Source organism: Rhinolophus hipposideros (assembly GCF_964194185.1).
Source record: "Rhinolophus hipposideros genome assembly, chromosome: X".
NCBI lineage: Eukaryota > Metazoa > Chordata > Mammalia > Chiroptera > Rhinolophidae > Rhinolophus > Rhinolophus hipposideros.
Window position 1 is genome coordinate 114,672,985 of NC_138046.1, and position 25,537 is coordinate 114,698,521.

The 25,537-nt window shown below is 38.3% G+C and overlaps 1 long non-coding RNA gene across 1 annotated transcript in view; it reads right to left on the reverse strand.

Moving 5' to 3' along the window:
• Positions 1-25,537, reverse strand: part of LOC308495516 — a 232,239-nt gene that overhangs the window by 24,252 nt on the left and 182,450 nt on the right. The gene's annotated exons all lie outside the window — the stretch shown is intronic.

A 25,537-nucleotide genomic window follows, 5' to 3' on the forward strand; every position in this document is an offset into this window, starting at 1 on the left:
TCGCTTCAATGATTTTCTCTATTGTTTTTCTATTCTCTATTTATCTCTGCAATAATCTCTATTATTTCCTTCCTTCTGCTAGCTTTGGAGTTTTGTTCTTTTTTTCTAGTTCTTTAAATTGCAAACCTAGTTGTTGATTTGAGATCTTTCCTGTTTTTTAATGTAAACATTTATAGCTATAAAATTTCCCCTTAGCACTGCTTTTTGCTATATCCCATAAGTTTTGATATGTTGTGTGTTTGTTTTCGTTTGTGTCTAAGTATTTTCTAACTTCCCTTGTGATTTCTTCTTTCATCCACTAGGTGTTTAAAAGTATATTGTTTAATTTCCAAAAATTTGTGAATTTTCCAGATTTACTTCTGTTATTGATTTCTAATTTCATCACATTCTGATTGGAGAAGATACTTTGTATGACATCTAATTTTTTAAATCTGTTGAGATTTAAAATGTGGTCTAACATCTGGTCTATCCTGTAAAATGTGCCATATATACTGGAGAAGAATATTGTTGGGCATAGTGTTCTGTTTATGTCTTTTAGATTAAGTGGTAAATTGTGTTGTTGGTTAAGTCCTCTATTTCCTTATTTATCTTCTGTCTGGTTGTTCTATCCATTTTTGAGAGTCGGGTATTGAAGTCTCCAACAATTATTGTAGAACTGTCTATTTCTCCCTTTAATTTTGTCAGTTTTTGCTTCATATATTTTGTTGATGTGTCATTAGGTCTGTGAATGTTTATAATTATTATATCTTCTTCCTGTATTATAGTTTTTATTAATATATAATTTCTTTCTTTGTCTCTTGTAACCTTTTCTGATTTAAAGTCTATTTTATCTGAAATTAGTATAGGCACCCCTACTTTATTTTGGTTACTACTTTCACGGAATATCTTTTTTTATCCTTTCATTTTCAATCTATTTGTGTTTTCGGACCTAAAGTGAGTTGTAAACAGTATATAGTTGGATCATGTATTTTTATCCATTCTGCCAATATCTGACTTTTGATTGGAGAGTTTAATCCATTTACATATTTATTTATTTATTTATTTTTTAAATTTATTGGGGTGACATTTGTTAGTAAAATTACATAGGTTTCAGGTGTACAATTCGGTATTATATCATTTATAAATCTCATTGTGTGTTCACCACCCAGAGTCAGTTCTCCTTCCATCACTATATATTTGATAATCCACTTACATTTAAAGTAATTACTGATAAGAAGGGACTTCTGTCACCGGTATTTGTTTTCTATGTGCCTTATAACTTCTTCATCTCTCATTTCCCACATTACTATCTTGTATTGTGTTTACTTGATTTTTTTACAGTGAAATATTCAAATTCCTTTCTCATTTCCTTTTGTGTACATTCTATAGCTATTTATTTTTGGTAGTTACTATGGAGACAACACTTAACATTCTAATGTTATAACAGATCTGTTCCCACCCTTTTTGTTGTTAATGTCACAAAATTACATCTTTATACATTGTGTGCCCCAAAACATAAACTATTAATTCTCTTAAATGCATTAGTTTCTTAAATCATGAAGAAAACAAAATTTGGAGTTTCAAACCAAAGCTACAATAATACTAGTTTTTAGACTAATTGTTTTTTTAAAATGTATTAGTATCTTAAATCATAAAGAAAACAGAAAGTGGAGTTACTAACTATTGTTATAATACTAGCTTTTATAATTGCTCATGTAGTTACCTTTGTTGAGATCTTTATTTCTTCAAATTAGTGTTCTTTCATTTCACCATGTAGGATTCCCTCAAGTATTTCCTTTTTTTTTTTTTTAAGATTTTATTGGGGAAGGGGAACAGGACTTTATTGGGGAACAGGGTGCACTTCCAGGACTTTTTCCCAAGTCAAGTTGTTGTCCTTTCAGTGTTAGTTGTGGAGGGTGCAGCTCAGCTCCAGGTCCAGTTGCCGTTGCCGTTGCTAGTTGCAGGGGGCGCAGCCCACCATCCCTTGCGAGAGTCGAACCGGCAACCCTGTGTTTCAGAGGACGCGCTCCAACCAACTGAGCTCCAGAATTGAACTGGCAACCTTGTGGTTGAGAACCCACGGGCCAATGTGGGAATCCAACCGGCAGCCTTTGGAGTTAGGAGCATGGAGCTCTAACTGCCTGAGCCATCGGGCCGGCCCTCAAGTATTTCTTAAATTAAGACATGTCTTAATTTTGAAGGACAGGTTTGCTGGATTATAGGATTCTTGTTTGACAGTTCTTTTTTCTTTTAGCATTTTCAATATATTGACTTACTGCCTTCTGGCCTCCAAAGTTTCTGATGAGAAATCTGCTTATATTCTTATTGGGAATCCCTAGTATGTGACAAATTGCTTCTTTCTTGGTATTCTCAAAAATCCTCTCTTTGTCTTTCAAAAGTTTAGTTATAATGTGTGTTGTGGGTCTCTTTCACTTCATCTTACTTGGACTTTGTTGAGCTTCTTGGAAGTTATATTCATGTATTTCATCAAATTTGGGAAGTTTTCAGCAATACGGGACAGTATGATATTACAGACTAACTGAGTGGTAAAGGGCTGGTTTGACAAAGTTTCAAGATGTGGAACTTGAAGGGAGGATATGATTTAGGATGGCATCAAGCTGGTAGTGAATTCTAGGCAGAAGTGAGAATGAAACTTGATAGGGAAGTAGTATTTATCATGTATGATGTATCAGGTACATCAGCCATCTCATTTAATACTCAAAATAAAGTACTAAAATCTCAAAATAGAGGTAGATACTAGCATTCTCATTTTACGGATAAGAAAATCAATGTTAAGGAAGATTGGGAGACCTGTCCAAGCTCACATGGCTAATGAGTGGATCATATGGCTAGTTAATAACTGAACGGGGAGTGGAAACTTAATTCATACTCTTTCCACTTTACCACCTTATCAAGAATAATAACATGAACAAAATTTGGAGGTGAGAATTGGTAAGTCCCTCTGGAGTCATCAAGTAAATAAGGTTGGCTGGATCAAAGGGCAAGTGTAGAAAAGCAGTAGGAGATAAAGGTTAGATAACTTTGGGTCAAATTATTAAAAATCTTCAACTATGAGGCTTAAAGTTTAGACTTTTTTTCACAGACCAAGAAAAAGTACTGGCAGTTGGGAGTAAAGAATTTTCAATTTCTTTCCAAAGGATGTCATATAAATATAAAATGACAGTAAAAAGTCAATTCCTTGAAATCATGGATGTCTTTTTGCACTAAATTAAAGTGTCAAGGGTCACATCTGTGTAGTCAGCAAGTTCAGTGATAACAGATTCCACTCACCAAGAGCCTTTCATCTTCTGTTTATCTCTTAAGAAAACCTAAATCCATTTTCTTTGTTTGAACACTTCATTTTTCTCCCCCAAACAACAACTTCTGTTTTATAGATTATTCTTGTTCTATTCTTCCTTTTGGCTTTATAAAATTAACATCTGGAATTTCCCTGGACTATAATATTCTTGAAATAAAATTCTATTAAAAGATTTATTGTGGTTCAAAGGAAAATTTATTATTTTGTTTGGTGTGCTTTTGAGTTGATGGAGCATTTATCATTGTCATATGTAAATTTAGCATTTCAATACTAATTTAAGCTCTTCAATTGGCAACTATAATCTTGTTGGGACAAATAAAATTCATCAGGCATTTATGCAGAAATACTTTCTTTACTGTAGTAGTAAATTGGATGGTTATTATTATCATTTTCAAGATGAACCATTGGGAAAACTATTAGTCCACCTAGAAATAAAAATTCCTTAAAAGTACCATCTGCCATTAAAATGCTTGAAATGCTTGCTCTTGAAATATCACAGAATTACATTTGGTTTCTGGAATTACCTAGTGTTTCAGGAGGAAGTCTTATTATTCTATGTTAAGTGTCTCACACAGAGCCTGGAACAGAGCAGGACCAAAATATTAATTCCTACCTTTTTCCTATGGGTGTGGAAGACTCACTTTAAGACCCAGATGTGTCCTAACAGGTTATATTTTGGGGCAATTATTTTTTATTTTAAAAAAATTGAGACTTATATACCACATATCAGTGAAATCATATGGTTCTTGACTTTTTCTGTCCAAATATATGGTGATGGAAGGAGAATTGACTCTGGGTGGTGAACACACAATGTGAGATATAGATGATCTATTATAAAATTGTACACCTGAAATCTATGTAACTTTACTAACAATTGTCACCCCAATAAACTAATTTTAAAAATTAAAAAATTGAGACACAATTTACATATAATAAAATGCATAATTTGTAAGTTCATAGTTAGATTAGTTTTTTTCCTATTATATTCACCAGTGTAACCACCACCCAGCACAAAATATGGAAATTTTCTTTTACCTCACTTTCTTATGTCTATCATCATAAATTAGTTTTGTCTATTCTAGGATTTTATAGAAATGGAATTGTACAATATGTACTTGTGTCCAATTCTTTTCACTCAATATAATGTCTGTAAGATTCATCCACGTTATGAATGCTGTATAGTATTTTATTGTAAAGATGTAGCTCAGTTTATCTATTCTCCTATCAATGGACATGCGGCTGTTTCCAGCTTGGAGCTATTATAATTGAAGCTGGTATGATCATTCTTATACAAATCTTTCTGGGAACATATGTTTTTCTTTCTCTTGAATAAATATCTGGTAGTGGAATTGCTGAGTCACAAGATAGATGTGTGTTAAACCTTACTGAAACTGTCAGTTTTCCAAAGTGGTTTATCATTCTACAATTCCACTAGCAGATTATGAGAGTTCCAATTGCTCAACAGCCTTGTCAACATTTAGCTATGTCAATCATTTTCATTTTAGCCATTCTAGTGGGTTCTAGTAAATTTTGATACAAAAGACATCTATGCCTATGTGCAGTGGGGTGAGCAAAAATATCATGTTTTCCAGCTGGTATCTTAATGTCTCTAAAAGAAGGAACTGTCTTTGTTTGAGAAAGGCTTTTGGTAAGCTGATTTGGGTGCTTTGCTGATGGTTTTGTTAGAATAAATTTCAAGAAATGGAATTTCTGGATGAAGGTGATGCATAGTTTTAAGGTTTTTGATATGCCATTGCCAAATAACAGAACGTTATTCTAGTTCCCATCAGGAGTGTCTCATTTCGTGTTCTTACTAATAATGGGTATTACCATTAAAAAATGTTTTTTGAGAGTTCCATACTTCTAAACACATGTGTCAGCTAAAAGAAACAACAATAAGATATTTTTATGAAACAATAGTGATAAATATGAAAAAGGAACAAATTCTTCGTTATTCACATATTGAAACGTCATTCTTTTATGCCTATGACAGTTCTTCCAAGGGCTTACATTTTGGAATTCAGTTGAATTATATACATTTCTTGGCTTTAAGATAACTTTTGATTATATTTTATAAATCTATTTTGATAAGCAAATCATCAAACCCATGGATGCAGACTTAAATAGCTAGGTGAAGTAGTCAACAACTTTATCCATTTGTGACTTTGCTAATTTTACTGCATTTATAATCAAATTTAAAAAAATATAATTAGACAGTAGCCTATCTCCAAGTTCACTGGAGATCTTAAAGCTGCTTTCAAAGACCTTTCAGTTACTGAAAAAGTGGTCATCTTTTGCTTAGTTTGGCTGGCCGAAAAATTTTGGCTAGCCGCCACAGGAAATATTCATTGTGGAAAGGATCTAAAGGAAGAAAGGAAAAGAAGTTACAGTTAATCATGGAGTACATGAGTCAGCTTCACTTTAAATTTTTACTCTGAACCGGAGACTACAAAAATCATGGGAAGCCCTAGGGATGGGAAAAGAAAAAGCTATCAGGAGTTGGAATAATTTTCTTCAAAGAAAAGAATTCTTTTCTATATGAACTGCCACTGAATGTTGAAAATAGTATGTATTTGAGAATGCTCTTCACTCTGGATGCTCTTCTGGATAAAAAAAAAAAAGGTGTGCATCTGGAGCAGCTTGGACAGCTTCTGATTTTGATATTCAGACAGACCATAGAAAAATAACTCAGATGCAATATGTCAATATTTCTCCTGAGATTATGGAAGTCGTGTAAGAGAGAATGATTTACTTTCATTTGATACTACATATGAGTATGTTAGTGGTTGGGGCAACAAAATGGGATTTAGGATTCATTTTTCTGGTTTGCTATTAGTATTTGGAGGGTGGCCTTAGGCAACTAATTTTGCCCTTTTTCAGGTTCTGTAAAATGCTAAAACACAAATAATTAAGAGATGCCAAGAAGATTTTTACAAATACCTTACTGGCAGAGGACATATATGACGCACCAAATAGTTGAAACTTTGCTTATTGAAAACAGATGATGATTGACTCTCAAACTGAGAAAAGTAATTGCTTTTATATTTGAACAAGCTTTATACCATACCTGGGCTAAAGTAATTTAATACGATTTCTTAAGACTCTAAAAGCTACTGTATTTATTGAATAGCTTTCTGACATCTATTTTTAACATATGATGAGTGCTACACTTGGCAAGCCCTCAGAAGTTTCCCCAGTGAATGGTCTGCCAGAGTAATTTAAGTGTAAATATTTTGAGGTATTATCACCCTCAGAAGGTTTTTATTAACCAGGTGCTTATGTATAATGCTATTTTAAGGCCCTCTGAATGTTGCTTTAGACTTCATAATTAGGACCCAATTATAATGCTCTAGCGGAATAGAACCAAAATTTACCTTGCAGGGAAATTAGGTCACGGCACACTTTCTCCATGTGGTTATTGTATTCAAAGGACACGGTTCAACTCAAAGTAGAATCCCATGGTTTGGCAGAAATGGTGTTAATTATAGGCTAGGCATTGTGCTAGTTGCTTCCCATTCATTATCTCATCTAATATGTACAATACCCTGCAGGGTAGGTGATATTATTCTCATATGACACATGAGGAAACTGATGCCACAAAGAAGGCGAGTACTTGATTGATTCAAGATCCCATAAGTGCTGGAGCAGAGATGTGAATCACTGTACTCCAGACCCCACACTCTTAGCTGTGTCCCATGCTGCTCCCTAGTGTGCTGTGACATACACCAATGCACACACAGTCCTCTATACCACAGTGAACTAGTTGTCCTGCTTTTAAAACCAGAAATGTTATCCTTCTTCTGCTGATATACCCTTATCCTTGCCAATGACATGAGCCAACTGCCAAGAATGAGCAAAAACCTAACCAGGGTGTGATTCGTGACTGGGATATTTCCTATTAGGCACCATGGACGACAAAATAGTGGCTTCCTCAAAGATGTCCATGTTTTAATTCCTGGAACCTGTGAATATGCTGCATTATATGGCAAAGACGAATTAAGGATAGAATTAGAGATAGAATTCTATAGAGATAGAATTAAAGCTGCTAATCAGCTGACCTTAAAATGGGGAGCTTCTCCTAGATTATCCAGGTGGGGCCCAATGTGATCAGAAGGATCCTATAGAAGAGAGAGAGTGAGGAGAGTTCAGAGTGATGTGATGTGAGAAAGACTGATGGCCATTGTTAGCTTTGAAGATGGAGGAAGGGGCATGAGCCAAGGAATGCTGGCAGACTGAAAGAGTTAAAAAAAAAAAAAGCAAGGAAAAGGATTCTCTCTAGAGCTTCCAGAATGAACGGTAGTCTAAATTTTCTCTTGAACAGAGAATGTAGCAAAATTCCAGTTAATAGAAAGCCCTGATCAGTTTCACGCTAGTGAGTTGAAACTTCAATGTGTATCATACTATAGACAGGTCAAACTGCATGAATGTGAAGTTAAGGAACATCAAATTTTATGAGAGAGGACATTTATGTTGTTGAGGTAGGTAAGAATTTAATTTTAATTCTTGTCTCCTTCCCTTCAAAAAAAAAAAAAAAGAAAGAAAGAAAGAAAGGAAGAATAATTTGCAGCCTAAGGAAAGGTTGTTTTTCCCTTCTTTTCTTAAACCTCTCCTTCCTGCTCTCATCTGGGAAACTCCTCTCAGATTGGCAGCATGTTTAGTCCAAGAGGCCGCCAGGCCAGTGCTCTCTGCACCGCCCGGCGTCAGCCTGCTACTTCCAATTAGCTTCAGCTGGGTAACTTCCTATTTGGGTCAACTCCCTTCTGAAATGGGTGACAGAAGTAGACACTGCTGGAATACTGTCATCCACTTGAACTTGATTATAGAGTAACATTTCCATTCATGTTTGGCAATAGTTCTTTTATTGTAATGCTAGAATGTTATTTTGACAAATGTTTCATTTCTACTAAATGCCCCATTTTTAGACTCTTTGGCCTTGGGCCCTAACTTTTGTTCTGAATGTTTGTGAAAATCTGTTTTCTTAAAATGTTTAAACGTTTTTATCATGGAAAATATCGACCATTTATAAAAGTAGACAGAATAGTCTAATGAACCCCTTTGCTCGCTGCGTTGGCTTCAGCAATTAAGGATACCTGGCCAATTTTGTTTCATACTCTACTTCCATCTACTTCTTCTTTGCCTAAATTTTCTGAAGCAAATCTCCAATAAAATATTGCTTCATCCATAAATATTCCAGTATGTATCTCAGAAAGATAAGGGCTCTTTTTAAAAAAATATAATCATGATACCATTATCACTTCTTAAAAATGTTTAACACGAATTCCTTATCAAATGTCCAGTCAATATTCAAGGAAATAGTTTTTAAAAATTTATCTTACCCTCAAATATTTTGAGTGGTTATTTATTTTAATTTCCTCCCTGAGGCAGGCTATGATGAAAGTGCTAAATGCAGAACTAACATGTATTCACACACACCATCTTAAACACTTCCCCCGACACACACACACACACACACACACACACACACACACAAATAAAATAAAATAAAAAAAAAAAAGCACTCCTATACTCCAAAGACCAGCTAACCTTGCTCACTTCCAGAATTAGGATCCCAAAGCAGGCAAAGTAGGTGGTGGTGATAGGGATGGGGGAATGTGGCCATTATATCTTCCTTTAACTCTGATCAGCTATATGCAGATCAAGTGTTGAGGATCCCTTTTGCTTCCTTCTTGACTTTCCTCATTTTATACCTGGAAAGTTCTATGGAGTCTTTGTAGAATTCCTTCCTACTCATATGCTAGCTTCTCTCATAAAACTGAAAACATATTTCCAACATTTTGAAAACCTCTATTGTCCATCCCTGAAGATAAATGACACACTGTCACTTGCTCAAGCAGAGGTATGAACAAGGTTGTATGGGGTGAGACTTAGTCTATCAGTCTGTTTCTAAGGCGTTTGCTTCAGTGTTTAAGAAATGTGTGCGGTGTCTCAGGAAAACAATGATTTTCTCACAAATGGAAACAATAATGATCCAAATTTCCTTTGTTTAAAAATGTTCAGTCTCTTTTGCTGAAGAGAGCCTGTTCTTTCCATTCAGGCCAGCCTAGTGGATGCCTACATCTGTCCTGCTTTTGTAGGGCTAGGGCTGGAGTTGGTAATGAGGAGGCAGGAAAGGGGTTTGTGTGTGTATGTGTGTCTGGCACTGCCCAGACTTTTGCTTTAATCCTGCCATGGTTCATGCTTTAAAAAAAGAATCAAACAGCTTTATCAGGATATAATGTACATACCATACAATTCACCCACTTAAAGTGTACAATTAAATTTTTGGTGGGTATTTTCACAGAATTGGGCACCATCACAATATAATTTTAGGACATTTTATCCCCTCCAAAAGAAACTACTTTAGGGGAGGAAAAATTTTTCCTCTACCCTTATAGGTTCTTTTGGCTGGTCTATTCATTAAATTGATATAAATTGATTAAAAGGAGAAAACAATTTAATTATGTATGCAAGGGAGCCCCACAAAGACAATGAGACCCAAGGATAAATCGAGCAGTCGAAGTTTATGTGCCATCCTGAGCTAAGGAATGCAATAGGATCCTGGGGCTTCAAAGAGGAGGAGGGTAATTCACAGGATGACAAGAACAGATATTTGGTAATTAGATGTTTGTCCTGCCATACAGATTGGTATTTTATGTATATAGAGGTATTATATATATATATATATATATATATATATATATATATATATATATATATACACACACACACACACACACACACACATAAAACAGTTATCTCTAGTAATAGCTCTCTTTTTGGGCCAGGCCCTCTATCTAAATTCTTTTACAGAGTTAAGGGAGCGATAAAAGCTTTTCTTGAGTGTGCTGGGTCTTCATTGCTTTTAGCTCAAAATAATCCACAGGCCAAAGTGGCACATTGTGGGGAGGTTTGTTCTGAACCCCTTCACTACTCATTCATTAGTGGTCACTCCCCATCTCCCCCCATCACCCACCCCATGGTCTATGCAAGCAACTAGTCTTTCTGTCTCTATGGATTTGCCCATTCTGGACATTTATTTCATGATTGATGCTTTTAAAAAATTTTTTATGGTTTAACTTTTAAGTGCTTTTTGGAAACTGGGGGCTTAGACTTTCCGTTGATGGTTAACATACAGCCTTTACCACCCAAAATCTAAACCGAAAGTGTGAAAAGGAAACTCAGAAAGGGTAATACTAATTGTATTTCCAGGAGAAAATAGAAAATAATATGTTCAATAGAAGCTGTTAGATTTTTTTTCCCCTTCAGTGTAGTCTTAACAAATTTCTAACTAAACATGGAATCAATGTAAAATGTTTTCACATGGATTTAGGTTTGCATAGAAGGTTCTGCCTTCAGCTGTCCCAAATTAGGTAGTGTTATCCAGGGATTTCATGAAATTCAAACATAACGAGAAGACAAATGAAACAATATTCTCATGCAAGAATATGAGTCTTTTTAAACATCTGAAAGAATGGATTAATAATAATAATAATAATATTAGATAACCAAGCATAATGTAAAAACAGGCCAAAAGATAATCATTTGAAAGTGGATGGAAACAAACATTAACCACAGATAAAGGTTCTGCTGACGTGCATGCACACGTGTGTGTTTAATTTCCCCATTCTTTTAAAAACCATGTCTTGAATCTCTTTCTATTTATTCACTGCTGCTCTCCCCTCTTAATATTTTTGTTCATTTCCCCAAAATATTCAACAAGGGAAGCATACAAATTAAAATGTCAGTACCTTTAAAGAGTTTTGAAGTGTTTACCATTTTTCAAAAGACCTGAAAACAAAAGCTCAGAACCATAGATAAGTATCTCAGAATAATTTCCAAAAACATACACGCAATTGGTCTTCTTACTAAAATGGATTCCACACCAGAGATCATCAACATATTGTGACTTAGCTACATATTTTCTGAAAAGGACGCAGGATGATGCCTCACTCTTGGCTATATTTATAAAAATCACTTGGAGGGTTTGGAGTATCAATCTTTGCACTTTGAGATGTAAAGAGCAAAACAAAAATAAAACCCCAAACACCTCACCATTATTTGTTTTAAATGACTTTAGCCAACTTAACACTTTGGAACTTAATTCTTTGGGTTTGAGTTGGTCACTAAAACAACACCCATTGAGAATGCTAATACAAACCTTAGATAAATAAAGACTGTTAAGAGATAAAATTTGCAGTCCCATGTTTTGTTCCATTGCTTAGTTTAAATTGAAAATGGTGTTGGGTTATTATTTTTTTTCTCCTGAAGAAAGAAAACTTTTTTCTGTTCCTGGGCTTCATGGTTATTTCCTCTGTTCCACTGTTGGAGTCTGACAGAGCCAAGCCTTACATCAGAGGAGTCTGTTTGCACTAGGAAACTTTTGGTAAAATACGACTGGGCCTATAAGATTGTTGCAAGGAGCTTTGAGTTACTCAGTAAGTTTTTAAAAGCGATATTTTGAACATTTGGAGGAGAACTGTTGGTGAGTATGCTCTGTCCGGGAAGGGAAGTGAGTTGAGGAAGGGTTCTGTCTGCCAGGGGAAGAAAGATAGAGAGACAGAAGCTCAAGTTCACAGACCATCAGAGGCTTTGTGTGGCCACACTCCAGGCTCTTTGGGCCCTTTTAATTCTGGTTAATTAGCAGCACAAATATCCCCCATTGTTAGGGAGAGGGAGCTGTATTTCTAATACAAATTGTCATGTTAGGGAACATGGAACAGATAAAAGATTTCAAGCGGCAGTCCTTTATTGATACAAAAACTTCTAACTGTTGCCATCCCAAATCACTGTAGGACATAGTTCTAGGAACCTCTACTGAACTAGGGAGAACACTCCTCTTCCTTTGGCAACATTCATCTTTCAATATACAGAGGACCCTTTGTGGGGCTGCTTTTGTATGACACTAGTGGATTGTCATGCAGGGTCTCTAGTCCCGCTCCCCACATAAGAACACAGGATATGGTGACGCCAAAAAAGAACACTCACGGAGCCACAGATATGGGAGTCACACCACTATATTCTCGCTGGTGGCTGGGTTGGAGACACAGGAAGCAGGAGCCACACTGTCCGCAAACCGCCGTCCTAACTGCATCCACGCTTGCCAGCCACCATCTTCTTGCTAGCCCCCCATTTTGCTGCTAGCGTAGCCATAGCAGTTATATTAGTGGCCAATGGCTCACTGGTTACAGCTGACGGCCAACTAGCCACAGCTGATGGCCATCCAATCACAGTTGATGGCCATTTACCACCTGAGCCAGCACCATTCCAAGTGAGGCTGAGAGCCTGGAAACTGCTCTCTGGGTCTGTGTCCCCACAGGATGTACAATTTTCAACTGCTTCACTAGTGAGATACAGTAAGAGAAATCTTAGACTCCATTACCCCAAATGAGGGATTCTACTGATCTCTCATGTGATACAGTCAAAAAAGTCAATGCCAAGTTGTCCTGGGGAGATAAGTTTGCTGTTATAAACCCCAGAAGGAGAGCCTTTATAGCCATAATTCCTTCATTTATTCAATAGATATTTATTGAGCTCTTTTCTTGTGCCAGGAGCTATTCTGGGTGCTCAAAGTACAGAAATGAAGAACACTGACAAAAACCTACCTTCATGGAGCTCCTACTCTAAAGAGGACAAAGGATATAGATAGTAAATGTTGATGGCTGTCCAGGAAAAATCCATTTTTCATCTCTTCTTTGAAAAGTGGGTACTTGGCTAAACTACATTTCCCAGCCTCCCTTACAATCAGGTGTGGTCATGTGACTATGTTCTCACTGGCAGTGACTTGCTCTACTTTCTAGATTGGAGTTTTAGAGTTAGTTTGTGCTTCTTTAAGTTCTCCTTCCCTTGTCTGCCAGCTGGAACCTGGACCTAGTAGTGACCGAGCTTCAACCATGCATATGAGAACAGTACCTAGGAGGTGGCAGAGCAACACAGTGGAAGGACTCCAGATCTCTGAATGTCTGAAGCAGAGATGCCCCATGGTCTAGACCAGGGGTGTCTAAACTGCGGCCTGCGGCCCAATTGCGGCCCGTGACCCATTGTTAATTGGCCTGCAGCAAATTCCAAAAATATATTTAGTTTACTTAAATAAACCAGGTGAGGCAATATGTACTTCACCTCGAGTGAGTGGCCCGGCTGTTTGTATTTTACCACATATGGCCCTTGGTGAAAAACATTGAAAAAAGTTTGGACACCCCTGCTCTAGACTGTCTACTTCTATATTCGTCAAGCCATGGTATTCTTGTTTTATAGCTATTTGGCAATACCATAATTAATATAATAAACAAATCAATATGTAAAACATGATACATCAGATGGGATAAATGCAATGGAGAAAAATAAAAGAAGAGTGAGAATGAAGAATACCAAGATGGAGGAGGAGTTTTAAAAATGGAAATTGAAGGACTCACTGGAATGACATTTGAGGAAAAGTGTGAAAAGGCTGAGAGAATCAAGCAGTAGAGATATCTGAGGGAGGGTGCAAAAGCCCTGAGATGGGAACATGCCTAACATATTTGAAGAATAAAAGGTTAGTGAGCTGGAGCAGAGTAAGTGAGGAGAGACTGGCAAGAGATGGAGTCATAAAGGTGGTGAAGGGAAGAGGAGGACAAAGAAGTACATCACAGATGGCATTTGGAGGGCCCTTAGGAGGACTTTGCCTTTTAATCTAAGTGGAAAGGGGAGCCACTGGAGGCTTTGAGGCAGAGTAGGAATAGGATCTAGCTTCTGTTTTAACTGGATCCTTTCAGCTTCTGTGTTAAGGATACACTCTAAGAAATCAAGGGTGGAAGTGCGAGACCAAGCTACAAAGCTATTGCAGTAATCTAGTTGAGAATCAAGTGTGGCTTGGGTCAAAAGGGCAACAGTGCTGGTAGTGAGAAGTGGCCAGATCTCGGTTATATTTTGAAGGGTGAGCTAACAGAAGCTGATGATGCTATAGATGTGGGCATATAAGAGAAACAGAAGAGTCAAGGACAGTGTCCATGCTTCTGTCTTCAAAACTTAGCAGAATAGAATTACTGTTTGTTGAACTGGGGAAGATTCCATGAAGACCAGGTTTGAGGGGGAAAAGCAAGAGTTACTTTAGTAAAGGATAGTTTTCTTAAGTCTGAGATGCCTCTCAGGCATCCAAATAGAGATGCCAGGTAGGCACAGATGGAAATGTAAATCTGGAATGAAGGGGGTGATGCATTAGCCACCGATAATATTTAAAGCTATGAATTGGATGAGATTACCAGGGGAGGGACGGCAAATTGAGAAGTGGTGTAAGGATAGAGAGCTGGGACTGTCCAATGTTTATAGTTTGGGGACTTGAAAAAGAACCAACAGGAGTGACCGAGAAAGGGCGGTTAGTGAGGTAGAAGGAAAGCCAAGCCAGTTTGGCAACCTGGAAGCTGCGTGAAAAATAAAAAGTATTCCAAGGAGATTATTCACTGAGAGGCACCAAGGGACAGAAAGGGAGCACTCCTCTGAGAACCAAAAAGCCCAGGGTGCTATTTCCATCATTCATCATCCGTGAGAACTTCAGTAAGTCTCTTAATAAAATTGAGGCCCAAAGAGTTTATCTGTAGAAGGGGACAACTAACCGCAGTGATCCAGCAGCTTTCTCTAAGCTATAAAATTTTGGGTGCGGGAAGAAACAAAGGCATAAAGTTCAGTGTGACTTAGTTTTCATTTCCTAGCTAGATTGTGTTTTTGAGGGTAAGGAGACAAGTCCCATGTACCTGTATGCCCACATCCACCAGAGGCAAGAGGGTCTCATGGCAGGTACACTGTCGATACAAGTATCTGATAATTCCACATGAAACTCTTCAGTGTCGTCTTTGAATACTGAGGATTAGAGATTCAACTGACAGAAGGTTCCCATGAGAACAGAGTCGAGGAGGACACAAATACTCAGTGAGCTCCACATGTAGTGCACAAACACCACCCATCTCTTGCCTCCTCCTCTTGAGGCAAATCCTTTCAGGCAACCCTTGAAGCCTCTCAAAGAAGTGTCTCGACTTTTTTCCTTTCCTTTCTCTGGTTCATTTCCATCATTGGAGATGCTAAAGAGGAAAGTAAAGCAGGCAGCCAGAGTGGAAAAGATCATGGAGACAAATGTACAAATAGAGTCATGAACTTTCAAGTGACTTATTGGGAATAGGTTGTCTCTATTAGTTCTTTAATGGGAAATGCACAAATACTCAGTTCAGGAGTTATTTCTGATTAGCTTTGGCTCTCATTTTCCATAGATACTTAAACTGACTGAAGCAAGGTTTTGAAGCGGCTTGTTTTTTAGGAAGGAGGTGGGTGGAGTCTCTTTTGAGTTTATTCATGCCACTTGATTGCTTTTATGAACACTTTGGAATGGTGTATCTCCATTTTTTTTCTCCCAGTGATTCTACAGTGGAAATATAATGATTTTACAGTGTAAAATTCCAATGAAATTTGTGAGCCTAAGGCCTTAATTTTTTAAGGATCATCACTAAACCGTATGTTGGTTTAACCTTTAAATCATCAGCACAATTTTTGCTCAGCTGTTTACTTCTCAAATATAATAAATGAGACTTCAGAAATTCAGGCTATGAAATAATCTTAATAATACTGTTTTCATAATAAGCACCAATCTAAACGATTTCCCAATAGCTTGTTGTTGAAAGGCAATCAAAACAGAACAGTGAAGATTCGTCAAAGAAAAAAAAAAAGCTGCAGCATTTTTGTTTGTTGAAATTGGGTTTGGTTAAGTCTACCAATAGACCATTAAGTAATCACACTTAGTGGCCTCTTTTATTGTAACAGTTGCTTAAATGCAGTGTAAACACAGAATGACTTATGAAATCGCCTGATTTGGGCAACCTCAAGAAACTCGAGTAGTCTTTTCAGGAATAACAATGCTATGAGAGTATCTTGTTTTCTCTTAGAACTCAGAATTATTTCATTTTGTGCTATTAACATGTTTGCAATCTGGATGGGAACCATAATTACTCTTGAGTAACTACATTTTTGAGGAAATCTGAGATGTCTTAATGATCTAAACCAAGTAAACGGTTCAGAACTTCTTTTCTTTTGGTGCCTTGTTCCCTTTCCACGTCTTGCCCCATTTAGCCTTCGTTTACCTTGAGATGTCAACTCAAGAGGTACACATACATCCTGCATTTTGAGTGAGTTTAAGAACTTTTTTCACTACCCTTTGAAGCCAAAGAGAGTGCATTCACCATGTGATAAGTTGTTTTTTCTCAATAGTGAGGGGAAACGCAGTTTAAAGAGCTAGGGAACTTTTCTAATAGGTCTCAAAGACTTGCATAGGTGGAAACCCTTTTTTCTTTTCTGCATTCTTTTCCTGGTGGTGATATGAAAACAAGATCTTTGCTATCAGTGTATAAGACAAGATATCCGTTTGCTTTTCAGCTGCCAGTACCAGAAAATCTGATTTGAAGCAGCTTAAACCAGTGTTTCTCAAACTTTAATGTGGCTAGGAATCACTGGGGGTTATTTTTTAAATGCAGATTCTGATTCAGTAAGCCTGGAGAAGGCTGAGATTCTGCATTTCTAACAAGCTCCCAGGCCTGCTGATGCTACTGGTAATCATACTGCACCTTGAGTGAGAACCTTTATTACTTCATATATCAAGTCCAGAGGAAGGAAGTGCCAGGATTGGTTCATTCAGAATTTTAAGGATATCATCAAGAACCCAGGTATTTTCTTTCTTCTGTTCTGCCACCCTCAGTATGTTGGCATTGGTCCGCATGTTTGTCCCCTCATGACTGCAAGATGGCTGCAGCAGTGCCTGCTATCACTTCTTCACCCAGCTATAGACAGAGGCAGAAAGACCAGTTTCTCCCTGTATATCTCTCTCTGAGTAAAGGAAACCCCTTCACAGAAGATTGCACCCCATCCCCAGAAGACTTCTTCTCATGTCCAATTGACCAGAATTGTGTATCACAACTTTGTTCCCAAACCAAACATCAGCAAAAAGAATTGTTCTGGTTGCCTTTGACTATTCAAGACTCATCCTGTGAGGCTGGGAAGTGTCCTGACCTTGAAGTCACCTGAAATACACAGCTATCTGATACCTGAACAAAATCAGGGTTCTATTTCTTATAGAGAAAAGTGACAGGGCTGGTGGGTAGGCAGCCAGGAGTGTTTGCCACAGCCAATGTCCAAGATGGGACTTCTAATTTACATGGGCACTGCTTGGTTTCTTTAAAAAAGAATTCAAATCTCACTATAAAAAATGCCACAGCAAATTCTCTATAACCACATGTCTAATCTTCAGCCAATGGATAACACATTCTAAACAATACTCAAAGTAACAAGTAGGGCCAACTGCAGTGAAACTAATGAAGTCAACTGTTTGTTTTTAGCATGTCTGCCCTCTATTTTGATGGCTTTCTGTTTTAGTCTGTTTGGGCTGCTATAACATAGTACCATAGCCATGGTGGCATTTGGCTGTGTCCTCACATGGCGGAGAGCAGAGAGAGGAAGCAAGCTCTCTCATGTCTCTTTTAAGGGCACTAATTCAATTTGTGAGGGCTCAACCCTCACGATCCAAACACCTCCCAAAGGCCCACCTCCAATTATCATCACATTGGGGGGTAGAATTTCAACATGTGAATCTTGAGGGGACACAAACATTCAGTCTATAGTTTTTCCCATCAACCCATTCCCAGGCCCAGGAATTCAGCACCTACGTGTGACCACTCCAGTCTTCTCAGGGGCCTCTTTTTAGCCTTATACATTTCTCCAGGCCACATTTCAATCTCTGGACAATTTGGCAGAGGACAGCCCACCGCTCAGGGCACTAATTAATGCCAAAACTATAATGGCTTCCAATGGATTCATTTTCTACTTTTCCACATTTTAACACAGTTCTTTAACCACATAATTCAGTCTTGAGGACTGACCTGCTTCACAAGGCAGGGTAGCCTAGTAGAACTTGGAGCTGGATTAGTCATTTTAACATTTCAAAAGGAGACTATTTATAAAAATCAAAGATTATTGATCTCTAGATCTCATAATATTAGATTTCAAAGGAACAAGTGAGCAAACATCTCTCAAATAGCTACTAAGAGATTGAAACGAGAGCGTGGAAAGAAAATAATGTACCATTTATGCATTCTCCCCATAGGGAGTAGTACCAGACCTCTTTCTCCATCTTGAAACTCCCTCCTCCTGTGACTTTCGCTGATGCATGTACCTGTTCATTCATCAAACACATATTGAATTTCCACTACATGACCAAAATAAACCATTCTTTATTTTATCCTGAAAACCCTGCCGCTGAGTGGAAAGTTATTAAATAAAAAAAATATTTCCATTATTTCAATGGAAAAAATAACGGTATATCCTATCCAAGCCCAGATACTGAAACAATTTTTTGTAGAGAGAAAAACATATAAATTGAACCATGAAAACATGTTTGTGTGTGTAATAAACAACTTGAAAGTAAATAAATTTGAATTCACAATATAAGGAGGGTTTGTTGAACTCACCAAGGGAAAAGAGAAGAGTTGTTGGTGAGTGGGAGTGGTGGAGGGCATGTGAGGGAGTCATTCTTTGGGAAGGGGTGATCGACCGTCAGGCAGACATTCAATATTGAAGTCGGATGTGCATATTGTTATTTTTCATTTACTTGAGTCTTAGACACCCAAGACACTTTTACATGGTTGGCTTTGGCATAACTATAGAAGAAGTGAAATTTCTGGGTTGAGAAAAGAACAAGTGGAAGTTGACTTGTCTTCTCATAGTTCAACAATGACAGTCCAAAATCAGATCGAGTCTCCATCCACTGTATAAGATGCTTCAAGTTTCTAAACTAGCTCATGATAACTTCTTGGGACATGATATAATTTCTTAGAACATGCTACTGATTGAGAATTTACCTATTTTTTTCAGTTGTAGATACATTTTCTTTTTTTTTTTTTTTTAATTTATTGGGGTAAAGCACAAGACCTGACACAATAAACTGCATAGAAGAAAACAGGTACTAACCTTATGGACCTTGGGTTCAAAGAGCATTTTACGAACTTGACTGCAAAGGCAATGGAAGTAAAAGCTGAAATAAACGAATGGGACTATATGAAACTTAAAAGCTTTTGCACAGCAAAAGAAACCATCGACAAAATAAAGAGGCAACCAACTGAATGGGAGAAGGTTTTTGCAAACAGTGCCTCCGATAAGGGGCTAATATCCAAAATATGCAAGGAACTCATGAAACTCAACAACGAAAAAACAAACAACCCAATTGAAAAATGGGCAGAGAACCTGAAGAGACATTTCTTCAAAGGGGACATACAAATGGCAAATAGACATATGAAAAAATGCTCAACATCACTAATCATCAGAGAAGTGCAAATAAAAACCACAATGAGATATCACCTCACCCCAGTCAGAATGGCTATCATGAACAAGACAAATAGCAACAAGTGTTGGAGAGGCTGTGGAGAAAAAGGAACCCTCATACTCTGCTGGTGGGAATGCAGACTGGTGCAGCCGTTAGGGAAGGCAGTGTGGAGGTTCCTCAAAAAATTACAAATAGAATTACCATGTGACCCAGCAATCCCTCTCCTGGGTACCTACCCAGAAAGTCAGAATTTACTGATTAATGATTTGCAAAAATCATACACAGTAGAGTGAGCTCTGCGTCTTCATCCAATACCGTTGCAGTTAGTTGCCAAGTTAGCTTGCTACCATGTTTCCCCGAAAATAAGACCTAATCAGACCATCAACTCTAATGAGTCTTTTGGAGCAAAAATTAATATAAGACCCGGTCTTATATTATATTATATAAGACTCAGTTTTATATTATATAAGTCCTGGTATATATTATATTATATATTATATTATATCATATATCATATCAGTCCTGGTATTATATTATATTATATTATATTATATTATATTATATTATATTATACCTGGTCTTATACCGTGTTTTCCTGAAAATAAGACCTAGCCGGACAATCAGCTCTAATCTGTCTTTTGGAGCAAAAATTAATATAAGACTGGTATTATATTATACCGGGTATTATATTATATTATATTATATTATATTATATTATATTATATTAAGACCTGGTCTTATTTTACTATAAGACTATATTAATTTTTGCTCCAAAAGACACATGAGAGCTGATTGTCCGGCTAGGTCTTATTTTTGGGGAAACACAGTAGATTATACTCTCTGCATTGTCTTTCATTCATTTCCTATTTTGCATGCCCTTGGGCACTAGAATACTCCAGGTCTGCCTCTTGGTTCATGTGAACTCCTTACCTACCCTTTTAAAAGGCCTCCCTGCTTAGAGGTAGCACATATGCAAGGGCTCTGAGGGAGTGGGCAAAATGGGCGAAGATATAAATGTCCAGTTAGAAAATAATTGTCATGTAATGTACAGTATGGAGACTATAGTTAATAATACTGTACTATATATTTGAAAGTTGCTAAGAGAGTAAACCTGAAAAGTCCTCATCACAAGAAAAAAAATTATAACTATGTATGGTGATGGATATTAACTAGATATTGTGGTGATCATTTCACAATATATACAAATATCGAATCATTATGCTATACACCTGAAACTAATACAGTGTTATATGCCAATTATACCTTAAAAAAACAAGCAAACAAACAAATAAAAAAGCAAGGGCTCTGGAGCCAGACTGCCTGTGTTCAAATTCTTTGTCTGCAGCTTCCAATCTGTGTTACCTCAAAAAAGTTACTTAATCTTTCTGTGCTTCACTTTCCTCACCTATATAATGGGATGATAGCACCTACCTTGGAGGGTTGTTGTGAGATTTCTTTGAGTTAATAAATATAAAATACTCAGAACAATGCATGGTACACAGTAAGCTCTCAGTAAGTGTGTTATTTTTAGCTTCCCTTTCCCCTACTAACTATCCTTTATGCTGCTGCAGAATTATCTTCCTAAACCATCTTAATAACTGCTCCCATGTATCGAGTGTCTACTATGTACTTTCTATAAAACACCCATTATTCCTTGCATATTATCTCTAGCTTACAGATGAAACTAAAACTCAAAGGACCCTGGGATTGGGACATGCACACCAAAATATTAGGAATTTTAGCAGTTAAAAAGAAAAAAAATGGTGTGGGGGGGTACATGGAAGGGTTTTTTGGTTTGGTTGCTCTAGGCCTTATCTTGGTCTATTAGTAAATGATTGCTTAAAAAATGCTATATATTATAATAAGCAACCCCCGATTCTCAATGGTTTGTTATTAATACATCTACTTTTTTCTGGCTCAGAGGTCTGCAGGTTGGCTATGGTTCTTCTGGGCTCGGCTCCGAATTGTAGGCTGAGTCACGTCTACTCCTGTATCTCCTCATTATGGAAACAGCAGCTACCAGGGTACATTCTTCTCATGAGGAATAACAGAAGCGCAAGGGCAGAGCCAAACATCTAGCACATTGAAAGCCTTCACTTATGTCACATGTGCTAACATTTCATTGGCCAAGGCAAGTCACTTGGCCAAGCCCAATGTCAAAGAGGGCAGGGAAGTATAGTTTTTCTACTCTACTGGGAAGCATTGTAAGGTTACTGGCAGAAAAAGGAGTGAACAATCGAGAACAATCTCCAGTGTAACAGATTGATTCCTGGTGGTGAGGAGCACAGAAAGATATTGGCCACTTAATTTTTAGCATAGCAGCTGTCACATAGTAGGTATTCAATAAATTTATGTTGGATGAATGGGTGGATAGGTAGAGGAAGGAAGGAAGGAAGGAGTTAGTTAATGGCCAGTTGCTTGTTATGACTCAGAGGAAGTCGTAAGGGAAAAAAGCTAGATACATATAAGACTGTACTAGCCCTTTGGGTCTACAGTGGGTTATCATCTGAAGATAAGGAGATTTTGTGGCCCGTATAGTTCCTTCTACTGGGATATGGGTTCAGAAAACCTGGTACTTGGAAACTTGACTGCTGCCATACTAATATGTTATTTAAACATAACTATTTTCCTTTTATTCTTCCTTAATATTTATCAAAGTTCTTGAAAGCGACAGCATGCCCCAACTTGCCAAAAGAAGCCAAGAAAGAACACTTTCTTCATGCTTGGCCAGAGTTTTAAAGGGAGAGAAGGGTTGGGGCACAGATGGGGTTGGGTAAGAGACGATGACAGGTATCACTGTGACAAAAGTGCCAGGGAGAGGTCAGATTCAGGGCGGGGAGACAGGTATGGCTCTTTCCCACCTGGAAATTCACCCTCCAGAGCTCAGCTCAGTTCACTCTCTGTGTGAGAGCAGGCGGGATTATATTGCAGTGAAGGGAAAGGGCTCCACCCAGGAATTTAACTATGCCCCCTAAAACAAGGTCCCAGCCTCTCTTTCCTCCTCTCCTCTGGCTGCTTTCCTATCTCTGACCTGTGTTGCAGTCAGAAGGAATTACTCTCTAATGCTGCCTGCTCCAGGGAGCTTTTACTGATGAAAAAAGAAACCTCTCTTCCTTTGATCTGGTGTACACATTCAATTGTGCTTCTCTTACGGCACTTTTCTTGCTCTACTTTCTGGTGGTGGTTTTTGTGCCTTACCCTATGAACTCCTGGAGGCACATGTCTGGCTCATCTCTGTATCCCCTGCCATGCCCCACCCTGCCGGAACCCCCAATATGAATGCATTGAGTTATCTCCCTCCCCATTCTCCTCTTTTACGGTCTCTGATATATGATAGAGGCTGTGCACTGTGGCAGTTAAAAGTGCAGGCTCCATATTTCTGGGTTTGAATCTCAATTCTTCCACTTGTCAGCTGTGACTCTGGACAACTTACTGATCCTCTCTGTGCCTCCACACCCTCATCTGTGCAATGGGATAGTGTGGGGGCTTAAATGAGTTTGCAAATGGAAAGGATTTAGAGTAGTGCCTAGCGTTTAGTAAGTTCTCAATACACCCTATTGACAATTACATGGAATCTTACTTTTTGAAAACGAGTTCAATTTCAGCTCAACGAATGAGAGAAAAGCACAAGAAGGGAGTTTACATGTGCTCGGCACTTGTATGCGTCCGGTTCTTTTGACTTGGAGGTTCATGCTGATAGCCAATGGCCCAGTTGTCTGTCCAGTGGACTTGGCATAGCTGTGAATCTACGAGCAAAAACGGGAGTTGCCTTTTTCTTTTACTTTACTTTTGTCCTAACTAAAATATTTTCAGATCTTAAAATTCAGTTATGTGCTTCCTGCCAAATGGACATTAAGATGTGTCTACTGTGGAAAATTTTAAAAAACTGTCAGCAGCGTGGCTTGACAACACTAGCTACACATTAAAATCATCTGGGGAGACTTAAAATCTTGATGCCCAGGCTGCACCCCAGATCAATCACATCAGATTCTCACAGTGTGGGGCCCAGCTCCCCAGGTGATTCCAAAGGGCATCCAGGGGAGAGGCTCCCTGAAAGGAATCCTCAGACAGGCAGAAGGGCTTTTCAAACACCTCACTGAAGGTCACCAAATATGAAAAAAAGACACCAATAAGAATGCTGACAAATGCATTTAGACTTTCTACATCCCATAATATTGCCAAAAGAACTAGGTAAGCCCCATTTTCTTTTTCACCGTGGTTTGTGGTAAACCATGAAGTGGCCCCAACCAGCAAAAGGACTTGGAGACTGCTAATTCGGCCCTTCCCTCCTCACTTTGGATGCGGATTTTGGTTTCTTTTCTCAAGTGGCCTGCGTGGTGAATAGATTGTCCCAAGAGCATGAGGCAATTCTGTTCGTGGTGTTCCCTGCTGCTCTTTTTCTAGGAAATGCACTTGTGTTCTAAGAAGATGATTGCATTCACCTTTGCACCCAGCAAGTCATTGAAAAGCTGAGCTAAGGCCAAAGTTTTTCCAAAACAGTTTTGTAGAGATTCATATGTAGACAATAAGTACACTACTTCTGAGTGCCTAAGACTCCTATAAACGACTGATGGACAAGCTGCCTGACTAATGTAAGTCACTTCATGTGAAGGCATATTTATATCATAGCAATGCCTTATTTATCTGTCTTCTCAGGGAATGAGGAAACACACAACCCATAATTTCTGGAAAATTGAAGCTAGTTCCTTTGGTTGCCCAAAGCTTTCATTTAACCCTTTAAAAAACTGATTCTAAAATGTGGTCTACACTGGCTTTAATAGGCACTGTGGAAAGTGGGTTATCATCTCAAACCTCCAACTCAGTATGACTCAACCTGATGCCATCATCTTCCTTCAGAACAAGTTCTGCCTCCATCCTCCTCTATTCCAGGTAGGGGCATCGCGAACCACACAGCCCCTCAGAAAACCAGCCTCCACAACTCCATCTGCCTCACGTCCACCCCAGTCAGTCCCCAAGCCTTGCAACTTTTGTCACCTGAGAATTTCCTGAATCCTTCCCCCTCATCTCTATCTCTACCACCATCGCCCCTTTTCCGGAGCTCACCACCAACCACCGCTGCCTGGACTACTGGAAAAGCCACATCTTCACTCTGTATATTCACTGATGGTCTATTTAAACTGCTCACCTGCTCATGTCATGTTGTTGTTTGAAAATCTTTCAATGGCTTCCCATTGCCTGCAGGATAAACCTTGGGAAGAGAGCATACAACACCCGGGGGACACAGCCTCTGAGCCTCAAACTTTTCCTCTAACCTTCCCTACCTCTCTGTTGATGCTCTGGTTGAAAGACAGCTCCCTTAGGCTCCTGCACACAGGTGCCTCTGGGCCTTGCTCCTATCTCCTGGACCTGGAATACCTTCCCCTTTCTCTTTGCCTGCCCAGTTCCAGCCCCTCCTTTAGGATACAGCTGAGGCTTGGGTCCCTTCTTTCAGAAAGTCCTCCTTCATCCCTGCCCGTGCTTATTGGTTGATATGGAGGCCAGTCTTTAGAGGTCCTGCAATCCGCTGTGCATGTGATAGGGTCAAGGTGAAGAACATGCTCAATTTGATCACGTAGGGATTTAGTTCAGTGCCCACTCACATTTTCCTCTCCCTGCTTTCACTCTCTGTGGCCACTTACTTACAAGGACATCTTGGGGCACATTTTTAATCATCCCCTAACTCCCATAACATTCTAGATAGCAGTTTCTAATCTGTGGTGGCCTGGGGAATTAGATAACCAGGCTTATTAGGAAAAGTAGCTCAAAAAAAAAAGATGTCAAGAATGGTTAAGTCTGGATGTTGGCATGATGGGTGATATATTTTTCTTTCTACTTTTCAGTTTTAAACAGAATTTCTTCTAATCAATATGTAATATGTACTATACTTATGATAAAGATGTTAAGAATATATACAT